The sequence below is a fragment of the Vombatus ursinus genome, unplaced genomic scaffold, assembly GCF_900497805.2.
Source record: "Vombatus ursinus unplaced genomic scaffold, bare-nosed wombat genome assembly UNPS02009205.1, whole genome shotgun sequence".
Taxonomy (NCBI): domain Eukaryota; kingdom Metazoa; phylum Chordata; class Mammalia; order Diprotodontia; family Vombatidae; genus Vombatus; species Vombatus ursinus.
The window spans coordinates 28,336,579-28,352,842 of record NW_020948983.1 but is presented as its reverse complement, the minus strand read 5'-3'; the positions used below and the strand labels follow the sequence as shown (position 1 = coordinate 28,352,842).

The 16,264-nt window shown below is 40.0% G+C and overlaps 1 protein-coding gene across 1 annotated transcript in view; it reads right to left on the bottom strand.

Moving 5' to 3' along the window:
• The window catches only part of RASGRF1 (Ras protein specific guanine nucleotide releasing factor 1), a 201,742-nt gene that overhangs the window by 138,554 nt on the left and 46,924 nt on the right, over nucleotides 1-16,264 (bottom strand). The gene's annotated exons all lie outside the window — the stretch shown is intronic.

Here is a 16,264-nt window from a genome sequence, read left to right as displayed (position 1 = left end):
TTCCCCTGCCCCAGGTACCCTCATTTCCTTCCCCCCCCCAATCCTTTCCTGTCTCCTTTTATGTGTTGTATCCCCCTGTTGATTGTAAGCTCCTTGAGGGCAGGAACTGTTTTCCTTTTTAACTGTATCCCCAGCATTTAGTGCAGTGACTGACATACAGTAGGCACTTAAAAATGCTGATTGGATTTGGAATGAATTCCCTCCTCATCTACACCTGTTAGAATCTCTAATTTTTTTCAAGGCTCAATTTATGTGCCACCTCTGATCTTCTTAGTGGTTTATGTCTAGGAGATGAAGTAGATAGAACATTAGACTTGCAGTCAGAAAGACCTGAGTTCAAGTGTGAACTCAGACACTTACTAGTTGTCCCAAGGCAAGTCACTTATTCTCTGTCTGTCTCAATTTCTTTGATTGTAAAAGGCAGATTATAATAGCAACTACTTCTCAGGGTAGCTGTGTGAATTAAATGAGATAATATTTGTAAAGAGCTTAATGTAGTGCCTTGCAGAAAGTATTCATTTAATAAATGCTTATTCCTTTCCTTCCTCCTTACTTAATGCTCTCTCCCTCCTCCTCAAATTATCATGCATGTACCCACATGTATGTATAAAAATACATATATGTAAACACAAAACAAGGTAGCTAGGTGGCACAATGGAAAGAGTGCCAGGCCTAGAGTCAGGAAGATTTCATGAGTTCAAATCTGGCCTCAGACACTTACAAATCACTTAACTCTGTTTGCCTCAGTTTCCTCATCTGTAAATGAACCAGAGAAAGAAATGGACTGTTCTTTATTTTGTCTTCATAAGCCCAGTACCTTGCTCATACTGGGCATTTAATAAATGCTTGTTGGATTGGATTGGAAAAAAGGCAATACTGATGTGCACTAATGGAATGTTGACACTGGAAGGGACATTTAAAATAATTTGTCCAGCTCACTTCCCTACTCCCCCAATATATAGATAACAAAAGAGAGGGCCAGAGGGACCAGACACCTACATTTAGTCTGTAGCAATGCCAAGGAGTAACATTTGGGGCCCCTAGCTCCCAGGCCACCGCACTTTCTGCTGCTATTACGCTGAAATTGCCTGATGTGTCATCACTTCCCGTCCTACCCCCAGTACCCTTCTGATTACTGTATCTACCTGGACTAGTGACTTGTTCAAGGTCACTCAGCGAATTAGCAGTAAATTAGGACCTGCACATATAAAGCTGGCAAGTGTTCCTTCCACTCCTCCATGTTGCCTCTCTGGCCCTCTTGGTTAATCTGATGCTATTCACTCAAATGGTGGTGCCTGCTTTTCAGTTGCCCAATTTTGACTCTTGGGTCAACAGTAGTTGAGATTTAGGGGTATATGATTAATGGGTCCTATGTCCAATCCTAATCATCTGCAGTCATCTCCTTTAAATCCTCTTCATAGTTTGCTTATGGCTGAAGTTGTAATACTTGGGAATGGATGATGATAGAATGATTCAAATAAGACCAAGCAAGATAGATATCAACATTACTCAGAAGCTTTCAAATGCTGTCGAAAGTGGAAGAGATTTGGTGGGAAATATCCTGCCTTACCCTGTGTTTTTCTAAACTAGTTTTGGGGATAAACTTGATTTCTTATCTTTTGCTTTGAGGCAGAATGGTATAATAGTTAAGAATGTTGGACCTGGGGTCAGGAAGACCTGCATGTGACACTTCCTGGCTCTGTGACCATGGCCAAGTCACTTAACCTCTCTCAGACTCAGTTTCCTCATCTATAAGATGGCAATGATAATATCTACACTACCTGCCTTGCAGGGTTGCTATGAGGCTCAAATGAGAGCTTTTCAATGTGCTTTATAAATGTCAGTTGTTACCATTATTATTAATCTACTAAAATTCTGATGCAGACCAAAAATTCAGTTAGCAGAGGAATCCTGTTAGCTGAGTGCAAATTAACTGAGGTTTCATTATATTACCATGAACTTAAAAGGAGTTTGAAGCATTTCCCCTAATGTTACCTCTTCCCTGTAAAGTAGGGAGCAGCAAACATTATTATGGAAATTAAGGTACATTGGACTAGAACCTGAGACTTCATTTCTAGCTTGATGCTTTTTCTTCCCTTTAATTATACTATGCCTATAGCTAGAACAGACTTCAGAATTTGCAATTATTAGCAGTTAGTATCTTCATTTTATGAGTATACCATGTAAAAAGGATAATGTTTCATATGTAACTTACTGCTTTTAATTACCAGGATGTTTAATGTTCATAGAAAACGGTGTGGAGTAGTGGAGCGCTGGAAGTTGGGAGATTTGGATTCTGATCTTTGCAGCTTGAAATCCATATTCCTATGAGTTTATGGAGGGAAGTATCCTGGCCTGGTAGGGTGAACAGAGGTCTGATTTTGAAGTCAGGAAGACTTGGGTTCAAGTCCTGTCTCTGATACATACTAGTGTGACTAGGCAAGTCACTTAATCTCTCAATGTCCCAGGCAAGTCTCTAAGACAGTGGTTTAGTGACAAAGGCCCTGCCAATCTGCATTGGCTGAGGGAACCTCCACGCTGGGAGTTCAGAAGTGATCACAGGTCTGCATTTCCCTCACCTCCCCACTGCACTTAGCACAGTGCTTGACATATAATTGGCATTTAATAAATGTTTATTGAATTGAATTAACATATCCCCCACCATAATTCTGTCCCTCATCACTTTTTGCATGAATCAGTGCAATAGACTTCTAATTGGTCTTCCTTCTTCTGGTTTTTTCCCTATTAGATCTAGCCTCTACATCTCTGCTAAAAGAATTTTCTCAAAGAACAGGTCTAACTGCGTCACACCCCTGTTCAAGAATCTTCAATGACTCTCCTTTGCATCCATGACAAAATGTAACCTCTTCTGCCTGACTTTCAACACTCTTCACAATTTGGCTCCTCTCCTCCCAGTGTTGTTACCAATTGCTTCCTTTCATGCAGTCATTCCAGCCAAATTACCCAACCTGCAGTTTCCTACCGGCTTGCTCGCTGCTCCCTGAACTTATTATTTCATCTCCAACCTCTTTGCTATTGGAAAGGCTGTCCTGGGTACCTAGAATCCTTCTTATCTCTTCTTTTTAGATTCCTGTAAAACTCAACTTAGTCACTGTCTCCTATGAGGAAACCTGATGTCCCCTGGATATTCATGTTCATTTGTTTGTTTCTCCCCATCAGATTATCTTTTGTGGACCAATATTAATAAGTATTCTATTGCCTCCTTCCCTCACCCAGACGTAAGCAGGAAATATTTTTTGTTTTGCTTTTGTATCCCCAGTGACTAGCCCGGTGCTTTACACATAGTAAAGTACTTAATAAATTCTTGTGGAATTAGAATCATTTCTCCCTGGACTTCAGTTTTTTTTTAACCTATAAAATGAGCAGTTTGAACTAAATGGTTTGTAAGGTTCCTACCAGTTCTAATATCCTGGGATTCTTTGGCTCATTATGGATTTGAATGATGCTTCAATGATGGATCAATGGATCAATGATGCAATTTTCTTCTCTTTTTTAGTGAATGAAGGCTGGGGGCTTGTGATGGGTGTAGCTGAGTGAGAAAGGACAACAAGATGCAGGTGCCTGATTGAGTTCTACAAAGTTGTCCACTTGGTGGATTTTTTTTTTGTTTTGTCACTTACCTAATAAGCATGTATGAAATGCCTGTGTGCAGAGCAGTGGGCTAGGTGCTAGGAGAGATGCAAAGTTCAGATAAGCCAGTAGTCCCTGCCCACAAGGAGCTCTTGATCTAGCAGAGTGCATTCTTATAACAATGCAGCTGAAGCTTGGGCTTGAGGCTGCATTCTAAGACCCAGAGAAATTTCCCCCTGTGTCATTATGGCTTAGCACTCAGCCACCAATAAACAGCAGCCCAGGACCCTGTGTGTAAACTATATTTAGCTCCTGTTGACATTTACTGTATTCATGTTAATTGTCAGTCACAGTGGAAGCCAGTATGTGAGGTCGGGTTGCTTTTCTACTGTTCGTGTGTCATTCGATTGTTTCCTAGGAAACAGATAACTGGGGCTGTGTAATGAAATGTCAAATACAACACAGAATAACTGAACTAATAAGGAAACAATGGGAACATTCACAGTTGACTATTAGCTCCTCTGCTTGGCAAAGAAGCAACATAAAAAGACCTGTCTTTGCAAACTCCAACAGTTTGCAGGTGTCTGGCTAATTTCTGCTTGTCCTCATCTTTGAAATGTCTCAAGGTAATAGAATGGCTGCTGGTGTATAATTGGGTGCTGCTTGTATAATTGGGCTATGGTTAGTTACTGTGCCCCATGTGGACCAAAATTTCATTCCAGATCAAGTTGGATGAACTCTCTGATGCAGTCTGGGTAAATTCCCTTAAGGTCGGGCTACTAGTCAGAGTTTCCAGGGCAACAGTTGTCCCCCCCCTTACAGTGTATAAAAAGTACTAATTCTCTCATAAGTCACTGGGAAAATGCCAGGTTACCCCTAGTGTTTAGCAAAATGTGTGGTACATTGGATAGAGTACTGAACTTGCAGTTAGGAAAATCAGAATTCAAATTTCACCTCAGATACTTACTAGCTAAATGACCCTGGGAGAGTCATGTAATCCCTGTGCCTCAGTTTCCCCCTTTGTAAAATGGGATAATGATAGTACCTATTTCCCAGGGTTGTTTTGATGATCAGATGAGAGAATATTTATAAAGAACCTTGCAAACCTTAAATCATAATGTAAATGCTAGTTATTGCTATTAGTATTTCAATTCATTCTGCTCTCCCTGCCACTTCTTACTCATGTGATCTTGAATATGATCCTCATTGTTCTCATGTTCAAAATGAGACAGACCAGATGATGTCTAAGGCCCTTTCTGATCAGACGTTTTTATGACTTTATGACTTTTTTCTCCTGTGTGTTCTCTCTTTGGAGAAAGACTACCTTCTATTTGATGAAACACTTTCATTCTATATCATAAAACACATTCTACCTTACTTTCTCTAGGAAACAATCCCTCATCAAGCAGAGCGAAGTGAAGAAGAAAAGGAATTCCATGTAACCTAAACATAGCAATTACATGACATTTCCCTTCTCAGTCTTCCCCATTTCCCACATGCTTATCTTTTCTAACATCAAAGATCATGGTTGTTATACCTGATTCTGATCCATAATTTGGAAATAAGGCTTCCCAAAACTGCAGGGTTGGGGGAAAAACTTTGCCCTCTCCATGATCTTTGGGAATAGGGAGGAAAATGTCAATATTTTTCATCTCTTGAGTAATTTCATTATGTACCATCTTCAGCATGAACCCAACTCCTACCACATTGCCCTCATAAAAGACTGAGGAACAGAGAAAAGAAAATGGCAAGGGTGGGGAGAAGTGGTAAAGCCAACAAAAAAATGCATCTCCAAATTCTCCTTTTAGAAGCCTATTATAAATATGAGAGAAATAGGTTTGCATGATTCTGCAATTTGGACTCCCCCTAGGCAAACACAATGAATCAAAAGTTGTATTTGGTTTCCTCCAGTCTTCATATAGCCACACCCCTGAGTATTCTAAGCTAGGTAATTGCTAAGTTTAGGCTGTCTTCAATTTGCTCAGGGATGTACTTCTTTGACCTTGTCAACTCAGAACCCCACTTCCCAGACTTCCTTATTCTTAGAATTTAGAGCTGGAAGGAGTCTTAGAGATCTGGATTGAAAAGGATCAGTTTACATTCTAATCCTAAAGAAGGGCAATGCCAAGGAATGTTCAAATTACTGAACAACTGCTCATTTCACATGAAAGCAAGGTTATGCTTAAGTTTCTGCAAGTTAGACTTCATCAATATATGAATAAAGAATTATCAGAAAAGCAGACTGGTTTTCAAAGAGGCAGAGGAACTAGAGACCAAATTGCCAATATTCACTGGATTATGGAGAAAGCAAGAGAGTTTCAAAAAAAAAAAAACATCTGCTTCTGCTTCATTGACTATACCAAAGCCTATGACTTTGTGGATAACAACAAAGTGTGGCAAGCCTCAAAGAGATGAGAGTAATAGATCGTCTTACTTGCCTCCTGAGCAAGCTGTATACAGGCCAAGAAACAATAGTTAGAACCAAACATGGACCAATCGATTGGTTTAAGATTAGAAAAGGAGTACAACAAAGCTGTATATTGTCATCTTATTTATTTTATTTGTATGTAGAGTACATCATGCAAAATGCCAGGCTGGATGAATCAAAAGCTGGAATTAAGATTGCCAGGATAAATATCAACAATCTCAGATATGCAGATGATACCACTCTGATGGCAGAAAGTGAAGAGGAATTAAGAAGCCTCTTAATGAGGGTGAAAGAGGAGAGGAGCTGGCTTGAAGCTTAACATAAAAAAAATTTAAGACCTTGGCAACTGTTCCCGATACTTCCTAGCAAATAGAAGGAGGAGAAATGGAAGCAGTGTCAGATTTTATATTCTTGGGCTCAAAGATCATTGCAGACTGCAATTGTAGTCATGAAATTAGAAGACACTTGCTTCTTAGAAGGAAAGCTGTGGAAAATCTGTATAGCACACTAAAAAAGCAGACACATAACCTTGCCAACAAACCACAGTCAAGGCTATGGTTTTTCCAGTAGCAATTTATGGCTGTGAGAGTTGGATTATGAGGAAGGCTGAGCACTGCAGAATTGATGTTTTTGAATTGTGATGCTGGAGGAGACTTTTGAGAGTACCCTGAACAACAAGGAGATCAGATCAGTTAATACTTACAGAAATTACTTCAAGATATTCACTGGGAGGTCAAAAACTGAAGTTTAAGCTTAAATACTTTGACCCCATAATGAGAAAACAGGACTCGTTGGAAAAGACCCTGATGTTGGAAAAATAGAAGGCAAAAGAAAAACAGAATGGCAGAAGATCAGATGGATAGATGGTATCATGGAAACAATGAGCATGAACTTGGACAGACTTCAAGAGATAGTGGAGTGGTCCATGGGATCATGAAGAGTCAGACATGATTGAACAACAACACATATAACCTCCACATTTTTTCAGAGGAGATAATTGAGCTCCAGAGAGGTTAAGTGAATTGCCCAAAGTCTTATTGGTAGTGAACAGAAGGCCTGGGACTCAGAATCCATGTCTTATAACCCCAAATCCATGTTCTTTCTACTATGCCTCTGATTTCTGTGTGCTCCCATCTCCCACCTCTAAATCAAGATTCTTCTCTAAAACAGATGGAGCAACCTAGCCTATACTTGGACCCTGGTCTTATATGTCCCTTCCCTACTCCCTGGCCTATTCTACCTATGCTGTTAACCTTATCTATAGAATGATAGAGTCAGACTAGATGACCTTTGAGGTTTCTTCTCTCTTTAGTTCTATGATCCTGTGAATGATCTCTGTAGGTTCTAAGCATGTTCAGACTTAAACAAGGATGGTAATGTTTTGGCTTTCTCCACTTTAGAGGGGCAGCATGTTGCAGCATAAAGAGCACTAAATTTGGCATATTGGCTTTGAACTCTGGTTCTGCTATAGTATGTGAATTTTGGTAAGTCATTTAATCTCTAGTCTAGGACTTACTTTCCTCCTTTGCAAAATAAAGGGGCTAGACAAATTGATTTTTGAGGTCCTCCCTAGTTCTAAAGCTATGATTTTTTAATTAGGCCCAAATTGGCTTTTCAAGTGATATCTCAATTTGGGTTCTTAAAATAGCTCTGGCAAAATATGATCAGAGGAATATGAACTAAGAAATCTTAAAGCTAAAAGGACCTTAAGAGTGATCTAATCTGTGAATCAGGTTGGCATAGTGAATAGAGCACTCATCTTGGTATCAGGAAGACCTATGTTCAGTCTCACCTCTGATAGTTTATAGAGATAATGAAATGAGTTATTTTAAGTCAGTATCATACATTGTGTGACTAGGGGTAGATCCTTTACCATCTCTGTGCCCCAGGCAATCCTATAAATTACAGAGTAGGTATTTGTCTCCATTGGGAGGAATATCTTTACTGGGATTTCTCAATACCAGAGAAATCACAAGTCTGGTCTAAACAAAGATGTTATCCAATCCAACATCCTTGTTTTTATAGTTGCGAACTGCTTATAGTCACAAAGTATGGCTGAAACTATAACTTTGGTTTCCTGACATCCAGGCTAGTTTTCTTTCCACTACACCATGATTTCCTCATCCCCACTCCTTTCTTACTTTACAAATGGTGTCTCTACTTATTAATAATTCATTCAGACCTAGGTTATAGGCAAGTCCCAAGAATGGTGAGGAGAGCACAGCTTTGTTAGAGGAAAAAGGTATTTTTACCAGCTCCAAAAGACACTGAATGTTTCTGTCCTGAAAAACAAAAAGACCCTAAGTTCCCTGAGAATTACATACATAATTTCACCCACCCTTTTGGAGAGGAAGCCGGCTTTGAAGTGGTGGAACAAGTCTGCCCTGATTTGGAGCCTTCAGCTGTTGAGCAATAACACTCCGGAGATCCGAGGATGGAAGAAGTGCTCTCCAGCTCCTACTAACTCCAAAGCTTTGGAAACACGAGATGATTGAATGTAGTTACCAACTAAGAATTAGACTAAATACCATTTTATCTACTCTGTGGCCCTTGGAAAGTCACTGAATGTTCTGTCCCTTTCCTTTTTTCATCTATTAAGTGCCCTCTTTCTTCTTTCTCTTCTCCTCTATTTCCTCTCTTCTCCTTCGCTGTCTCTTTCCTTTCTTCTCTCTTCCCCTCCTAACTTCCCTCTCTTCTCTTTCTTCTTTCTCTTCCTCTCTCTTCTCTGTCTTATTCTCTCTTCCACTCTCTTCTTTCTTCTTTGTCTTTCTCTGTCTTTGTCTCTTTGTATCTCTTTTTCTGTGTTTTTAGTCTGTCTCTTTTGGTTAGAAGTGTATTTAAATGAAACATAAAATAAGACTCAGTGGCATCTGTATGAAGTTGGTTATATTCTTCCAGCTATGAGAACCAATAGCATAAATTTAAAACCTGGGCTCACCTTTGTCCAGATATTTCTAGCTTACTCTTGCAAGGCTGCCCAAACCTTCAAGCCAAGTTGCTATCTACCTCTTTTCAAGAACCCCAACTTGGAAGGGCCAAAGTTCTGGAGTTAGAGCCTCTGAGGTCATTTAGTCCAGGCCCCCTCCTTTCATAGTTGAAGAAACTCATCCCAAAGGAAATGAAATGACTTCTTCAAGGTCACAAGGGTAGTAGGTGCCAGAGGCATTATTTCAGGACTCTGGACCCATAACTGTATTTTTTTCTCCCCAAGGGTAATGGGCCATGATTACACCAATAATGATAATTAGTTCTTGTTGTCGTTCAGTCATTTTAGTCATGTCTGACTCTTCATGACCCCAGCTGGGGATTTCTTTGCAAAGATAGTGGAGTGGTTTGCCATTTCCTTCTCCAGCTCATTTTACAGATGAGGAAACTGAGGCAAACAGGGTTGAGTGACTTGTCCAGGCTCACACAGCTAGTAAGTGTTCAGGCTGGATTTGAACTCAGGCTTTCCTGACTCCAGGCCTGGTACTCTATCCATTCCACCTAGCTGCCCTAGTGACAATTAAAAATGAGAGTAAAATCCAAGAGGAAAGGAAGGAAAGAGAGGAAAGGGAATGGGTACTAACTGGTATGGTGAGAGAGGAGATAGAGAGTGAGAGAGAGCATGAGAGAGCAAGAGTGAGGGAGAAAGTGTATGTGTGTGAGGAGCCCAGATTGCTCATTAACAAATGGGATTCAAAAGAAAGATATAGAACAGATTTAGCAGAGGGAGAAAAAAAAATTCCTTTGAAGAGACACAGAGAGGAGGAGGAGGTTCAGTTACAGAGACATGACTCAGCAAGATAGCAATATTTGGCAAGCAGCTCTCTGAGGTCACAACAGTACATCAAGCTTGAGGGTAAGGACTGATGGGAAGAGGGAGAGGGAGCCTCTATGATTTCTCTCCCTCCAGACATCTATGGGCAGAAAGGGCTTGGGTTTTCACCCTGATAAGAGGTTGATCACAGAAAGAAGATGAAAAAGACACAGACTATTTTCTTAGATGCATCATAGTGGAACATTTTCCCTAGAACTCTCTATAACTGAGTAGTGCCACCAATAATAAGAATAATAGCATGCATTTATGTTGTCCCTTATAATTTGCAAAATGTTTTACATACATTAGTTCATTTTAATCTTACAACAATCCTGGGATGTAGGTGCTGTCTCTGTGTAATTTTACAGATGATAAAACTGAAGCTTAGAAAAGTTAAAGTGATTTGCTTATATGTACATGACTGGTGCTGGTGGGGACAGTTGAACCCAGGTCTTCCTAATTCCAACTCCAATGTTCTATTTACTTAGATGCCATATTATCTAGCTGTGTGACCATGGGCAAGCCACTTAACCCTGTTTGCCTCAGTTTCCTCATCTGTGAAATGGGGATGATATTAGCACCTACCTTCCAGGATTATTGTGAGGATCAAATGAGACAATATTTATAAGTGCTTAACCTAGTGCCTAGGACACAGCAGACTTGATAAGTACTTGTTTCCTTCCCTTTATATAATTTGCACTTCATGACTATTTGTATTTTTAAAACTATGGATGGGACTATTCAGAGGCATAATGTTAACAAGTAAATAGACTTTTAGGTAAAATTAAGAAGGAAGATTGTTAGCATTTTGGAAGAGCAAGAAAAATGATTATCTATTACATTAAATTCAATAAAACCAATTATCTTTTTGATGATAATTTGCAAATTCTATAGCACTTTATAAACTTCAAAGCACTATGGAAATGCTAGTTACCATTAGCTTTTTTTATGCAGAATACCATACCAGTTACTGGGTAATAGTCAAAGTTTAGATCTCTGTGCTGATGAAGATTATAGCCTAGGAAGGTCATATGCAGGACTGTGCTGGAGCCAGAACAGCTGGCTGATTGTTGAATTTTCAGTGTGAGTATTTACACCTTGGAAATTAACAAATGTTACAACTCAGCATTTGATTTTGTTGTTATTGAGTGTCTAGACTTAAGAAAGTGATGGGAAAATGTTAGGAATTCAGATTAAACTTAAAAATGTGACCTGAATATAATTTTTTTCCACCCAGAGATCTGAGTGTTAAACATTTATCAGCAGATCCCTGGCTATGCTACATACAGAAATAATTATCATATAGGATATTAAATGATAAGTACATAGATATATAGTTTCAATACATGTGGGGTTAATTCATCTTTTAGGCACTTTCCTAGAAATTTAGGTATGTACTCATCAGGTATTTTTCCAAGGGTTGTTTCTGGCAGTTTGAGCCCGTGGGAAGATTAACAAGTTACCATGTTTTCCTATATCGTGCCTTTGAGCAAAAATGTGACCTTTTTATGAAAACCCTGGAATGTGTCTTTTTAATGTGACATAATAGAAAGAGCATGGGATTCGGAATTAGAAGATCTGGATTTACATCCTGGTTCTGCTGTTTGGCAGCTATGGGACCTTGGGCAAATAACGCTGGCATTTCTTTGGGTTTCAGCTCTGACATTCAATGGTCCTGTGATTCCTGTAGATTCATCCTTTTTCACTTTGTGACCAAAACACTTCTGATAGCTTGACTATGACAGTTTCTAGAGGAACAGAGTCATTTTTACCAGTTACCCAAGCTAATCATGAGAAAGGAGGCCTTCTTCCTTTTTGAGCCAGCAAAATCTCTTTGCTGCCTCTCTCTCTTCTCCCTCCCCCTCTCCATCATTGATTTCACTTTTCCTCTACCTGTGTTCTGAGTTTGCCCTATTCTACCTCTAATCTGACTCTTCTGAGGCAGTCTGACAAACACTGCCTCAATCCAGCTGGTATAGGGCAGCATTACAAATTCTTGGTCTAGGGTCCTCCCAGCCATATGTGGCTTGTCCTCTATAAAATCTTATTTCATCTCTCTAGAAGTGAAATAAACAACCTTCTCCCTCCTCTGTTTCCCTTAATCTATATAGGATTGAATGAATGAATAGCCCTTGCCAGCTTGCCCTAGCAACCACTTAGCAACTGGCTTCTTTAGAAATTGCTTTAGATACAGAGTTTAAATTAACCATATCCTTTATAACAGAACAGGCAAATTAACTGGCTTCATCACAATCATGGATAGGGAATCAAGGCAAGAAAGGGTGGGGAGAAAGAGGAAAATATTGTGAAATGGTGTGAAAGGAATAAGGAATTACTTCAGTTCCATATCTAACCTGAACATTTTAAGGCATTTCTCCATCTCCCAGAATCCCAGATTCTCAGGGTTGGAAAGGGAGACTTCTGAGGGTATCTAGTCCAACCTATTTCTGAACAGGAATCCTTTCTCCCAGACTAAAGAAGGGTTAGGCTATGAGAGGGGTGGTCGACCATGAGGACCCAGCTGCCTTAGCAGTGGGACAGAGTCCTGAGTATTTGTCATGAATGGTTGATATTGATGGAGTCTGCAGTATACCTCATATGGGAGAAAGCAGAGGTTGGGGCCAGCCAGCTACTAGCCAGCTAATCCATACTAGGATTGCTACTTCAGAGCTAGTAGGGTGCTGAATTGCACATGAACCTTTAAAAATGACCTCTAGCCTTGTAACTGTCAGTCTTTCTTGGATAGTCATTTCCAATACCTTATGACTTTAACCTCAGCATTGATCAGCTTGTCTAGAAAGGGCTAACACACCAGGTGCTCTGACTATAGAATCAGAGATTGAAAGTTCAAAAGAACCCTAAAGATGACTCTCACTCCCAACTTGCTCATTTGACAATCAAGGAAACCAAGGTATTGTACCATATCAACAGAGTTAGAAGAAGACCCTCCTCACCTTGGGTGGCATGTATGAAGTTGTGACCTGTACCACTACAGGGAATACTCATATTTATGATATCACAGAATCATCAGAGTATGAAAGAAGTGATTCTCTGTGAAAATACTGTATTGAAGAGGTAGGAAACATCAGAGTGTAATGGTCCTGGATGGCTAGAGCATACAGTATGGTGAGAAGAACAGTGGGACAAGTGAAGCTAGAAAAATAGATTGGAAGTCAGATTGTAGACTTTGAATTTTAGCTTGACATATTTGGGTTGGACTTTGTAAAGAAGGAGATATATGATTTGTTTGGAGAGAGGCAGTAACATTGATTGGAATGAACATAGGCCTAGGATTCAGGAGAGTCTTGGGTTATAATCCCAACTCTGATCATAAACTATATAACTTTGGGCTACTTCCTTTATCTCTTTGGTTGACAATGTTTTCATTTGGAAATGTGGGATTTGGGCTAGTTGATGGCTGAGGTCCCTCCCAGCTCTAACATCCTCCCATCCTGGGGTGGAAACCATAGAAAGTCTTCTAGCCAAAGGAACACAGGAGGGGGAGTTGGAGAATTTGGCAGATGTAATGGGGGCAACAGAAACCATTCCTCATCTGTTAAAGGGCCAGGAGAAAAGAGAGATGAACTAAAGCAAGCAAAGCCATTTAGGAGTGTGCCAGAGAGAGGGGGAAGGGATGGAGAAATGGCTCCAGGAAGGGATGGAAAAAAGAGTACTTTTAAATGACTGTTTAGGATTAGCTAAGATGTAGATAGCAAATGCCAATAGCACCTTATTCTTCAAAGTTTCAATCACAACATTCATTTTCATAATTTTAAGAGAAATATGAGAGACAAGATGGCATAATGGATAGAGAGCTGACCTTAGAGGTGGGAAGACCTGAGTTCAAGTCCTAACTCTAATACATACTGGATGCTTGATCCTGAGTAAGTCACTTAACTTTTCAGTGATTTAGGTAGCTCTAGGATTGTAAGTAGCAGAGAAGATGACCTGCATTGGTAGAGGAAATTTCCTCATCTGTGAGTTTCCTATATTGATGAAATCACAGGTCTGGTCCATAATCTTGAGAGAAATAGTAGCATGTCCTCTACCCAAGTCCTTCTTTGATGCCTAATTAGGATACTGAGATAACTCCAAGCTGTGCCCAGAGGAATGTCAACTGGGCCAAGTCTTACCAAGCTGGAAAAGATTGGAGCAGAGGTGTCAAATATGTGATGCACGACACTCCAGAGTGAGGCTCAAACCAGATGAAAATGTAGTTCCTATCTGATTTTAATGTGTTGATGTATTAACAAAAAAGGAATGTATAAACATGTGCAGTTTTCTAAGTCATGATGTGGCCCTTAGGGATCCTTTACACGGTTTGGTGGCTCCTACTTCTCTGAGCTGGACACTATTGGTTTAGACCTCAGGCCTGGCGTTAAAATGTCAAAGAAGTACCCTAGCTTAGTTCAGGTATGCGAATCACCAGAAAGCTGGCTGCTAGAGAAAGACTTTCACAACGCAAAATTCTAATGAAACTGTTCTCAATTTTTAGATTTTACATTTGATTTAGAATTTAGATTTGGTGAGTCAACATATACATAGTAATGTGTAGCATCCTCCCCACAGGACAACTTGTCCCAATTTGTACTCTTACGTTGGGTTCCCCAATTGATAGCTATTTCACATTCAACATACTCTGTGAGTCAATACTCTGGAAACTATAGCTTACCAGCCTATTCCAGTTTGCTCACCTTTAATTGTCAGCCAATAGGCACAAGTAGCTCAAAGCAAAGGCATTTAGTGAGATGACATTATAAGGACAATAGTAATGAATATTCTGCCCATGGACCTGGGGTGTGCTCTCCCACAATTACACAGAGTATAAGTGGGAAGTAAGTATACACATAGGCATACACTAATAGTGAGGTAGATGTAGAAAATGCACAGTGCCAAGGCACTTCACTTCTGATGCTATTGTACCCAATGCCTTTTTCTTTTTTTTGTGGTATACTCATGCTTCTGCCACTGGGTTCAGTGTTTCTGCTGGGCAGATTGCTCAGCAGAGCCCCTTGGACCTGTTTCTCTGTGCAGCTCAATGCCTAAGGCAGTTGGGTAGTACAGTGGATAGAATGCTGGGCCGTGAGTCAGGAAGACCTGAGTTCGAATCCAACATCAGACACTTCCTAGTTGTGTCACCTTGAGCAAGTCACTTAACTCTGCTTGACTCAGTTTCCTCAACTGAAAAAAATGGGGATAATAATAGTACCTACCTATAGTGTTGTTGTGAGGATCAAATGAGATAATAATTGTAAAGTGCTTAGCATAGTACGTGGTAGATAATAAATGCTGTATAAATGTTTATCTATCTATCTATCTCTCTATCAAGAACAATAATAGCTAACATATACACACATATATGTATACATACATCTATATCTATTTATCTATCTATCTTTTCCAGTTGTCTATCTTCTATCTACCTATCTACCTACCTACCTATCTCTCTCTCTCTCTCTCTGTCTCTCTCTATCTATCTATCTATCTATCTATCTATCTATCTATCTATCTATCTATCTGTCTATCTAATCTAGAGTTTATTTCTGTCCAGATCACCTAAGATAGAGGCATCCATGTAGGAGATGATAGGGACCTGCCTCTGGGAGAAGACACTCTGTATTTCCCTACATGGATAAGAGCAGCCCATCTCCATTGGCTAAGAAGCTGTAACAAGTTGTGTCTTTAAAATTAACAGACTAGGACAGTCTCATTCTCTCTTTTCCAGAAGCATCCAGGGGGTAGGGGTTTGTTCACTCAAAGCATGAGGACCATGTAATAAATTGGATGTGGGTAGAAGGTCCACCTTTCCCTTCCCCTACTACTTTAGGCCTTATGGTCTCATGGGTGTGGGATTTTGGTGTATTTCATTTGTCCTTTTCAGTTCTAAGTTCAGGGAGTGTAAGCTCTGGATCTGGGACCTTGAGCCAAGGGGCACCTTGTAGCAAGGGTTTCAGGGCAGAAGTTGCTGCCAGCTCATTCTGGAAGCCCTGAGAAGCCAGGATCCTGGGAAACTATCCTGGCAAGGGTCTTGGACTAGGAACTTGATGGGACTATCCTTGATAGGAATAGAGTTAACTGAGAACCTAATGTCCCTCTGTTCCCCACAGACTGAAAGGATGTAGTAGGGATTCTGTCCCCCAGGTATTGGAGGGGGAGTGCTCTTATTTGTTCTTCCTATATCTTTAAATATTCCTTTGTAAAAGCTAATCTGATTGTTAAGTGGCTAAGTGGAACTAGGAACCTCTAAATTTAGGGGAACACAATCAGTGAAGATGAACCAATGACAGAAACTAGATACCAATTAACCTCTTTCTAAAGGTACTGGAGATCCCTGGGGGAGGGGTGAAATATGACAAACCTGGATCTTAGGCAGTGGCAGCCAGTATAGTCATTGTTTTATATCTATCTATCTATCTATCTATCTTTCTATCTATCTATCTATCTAT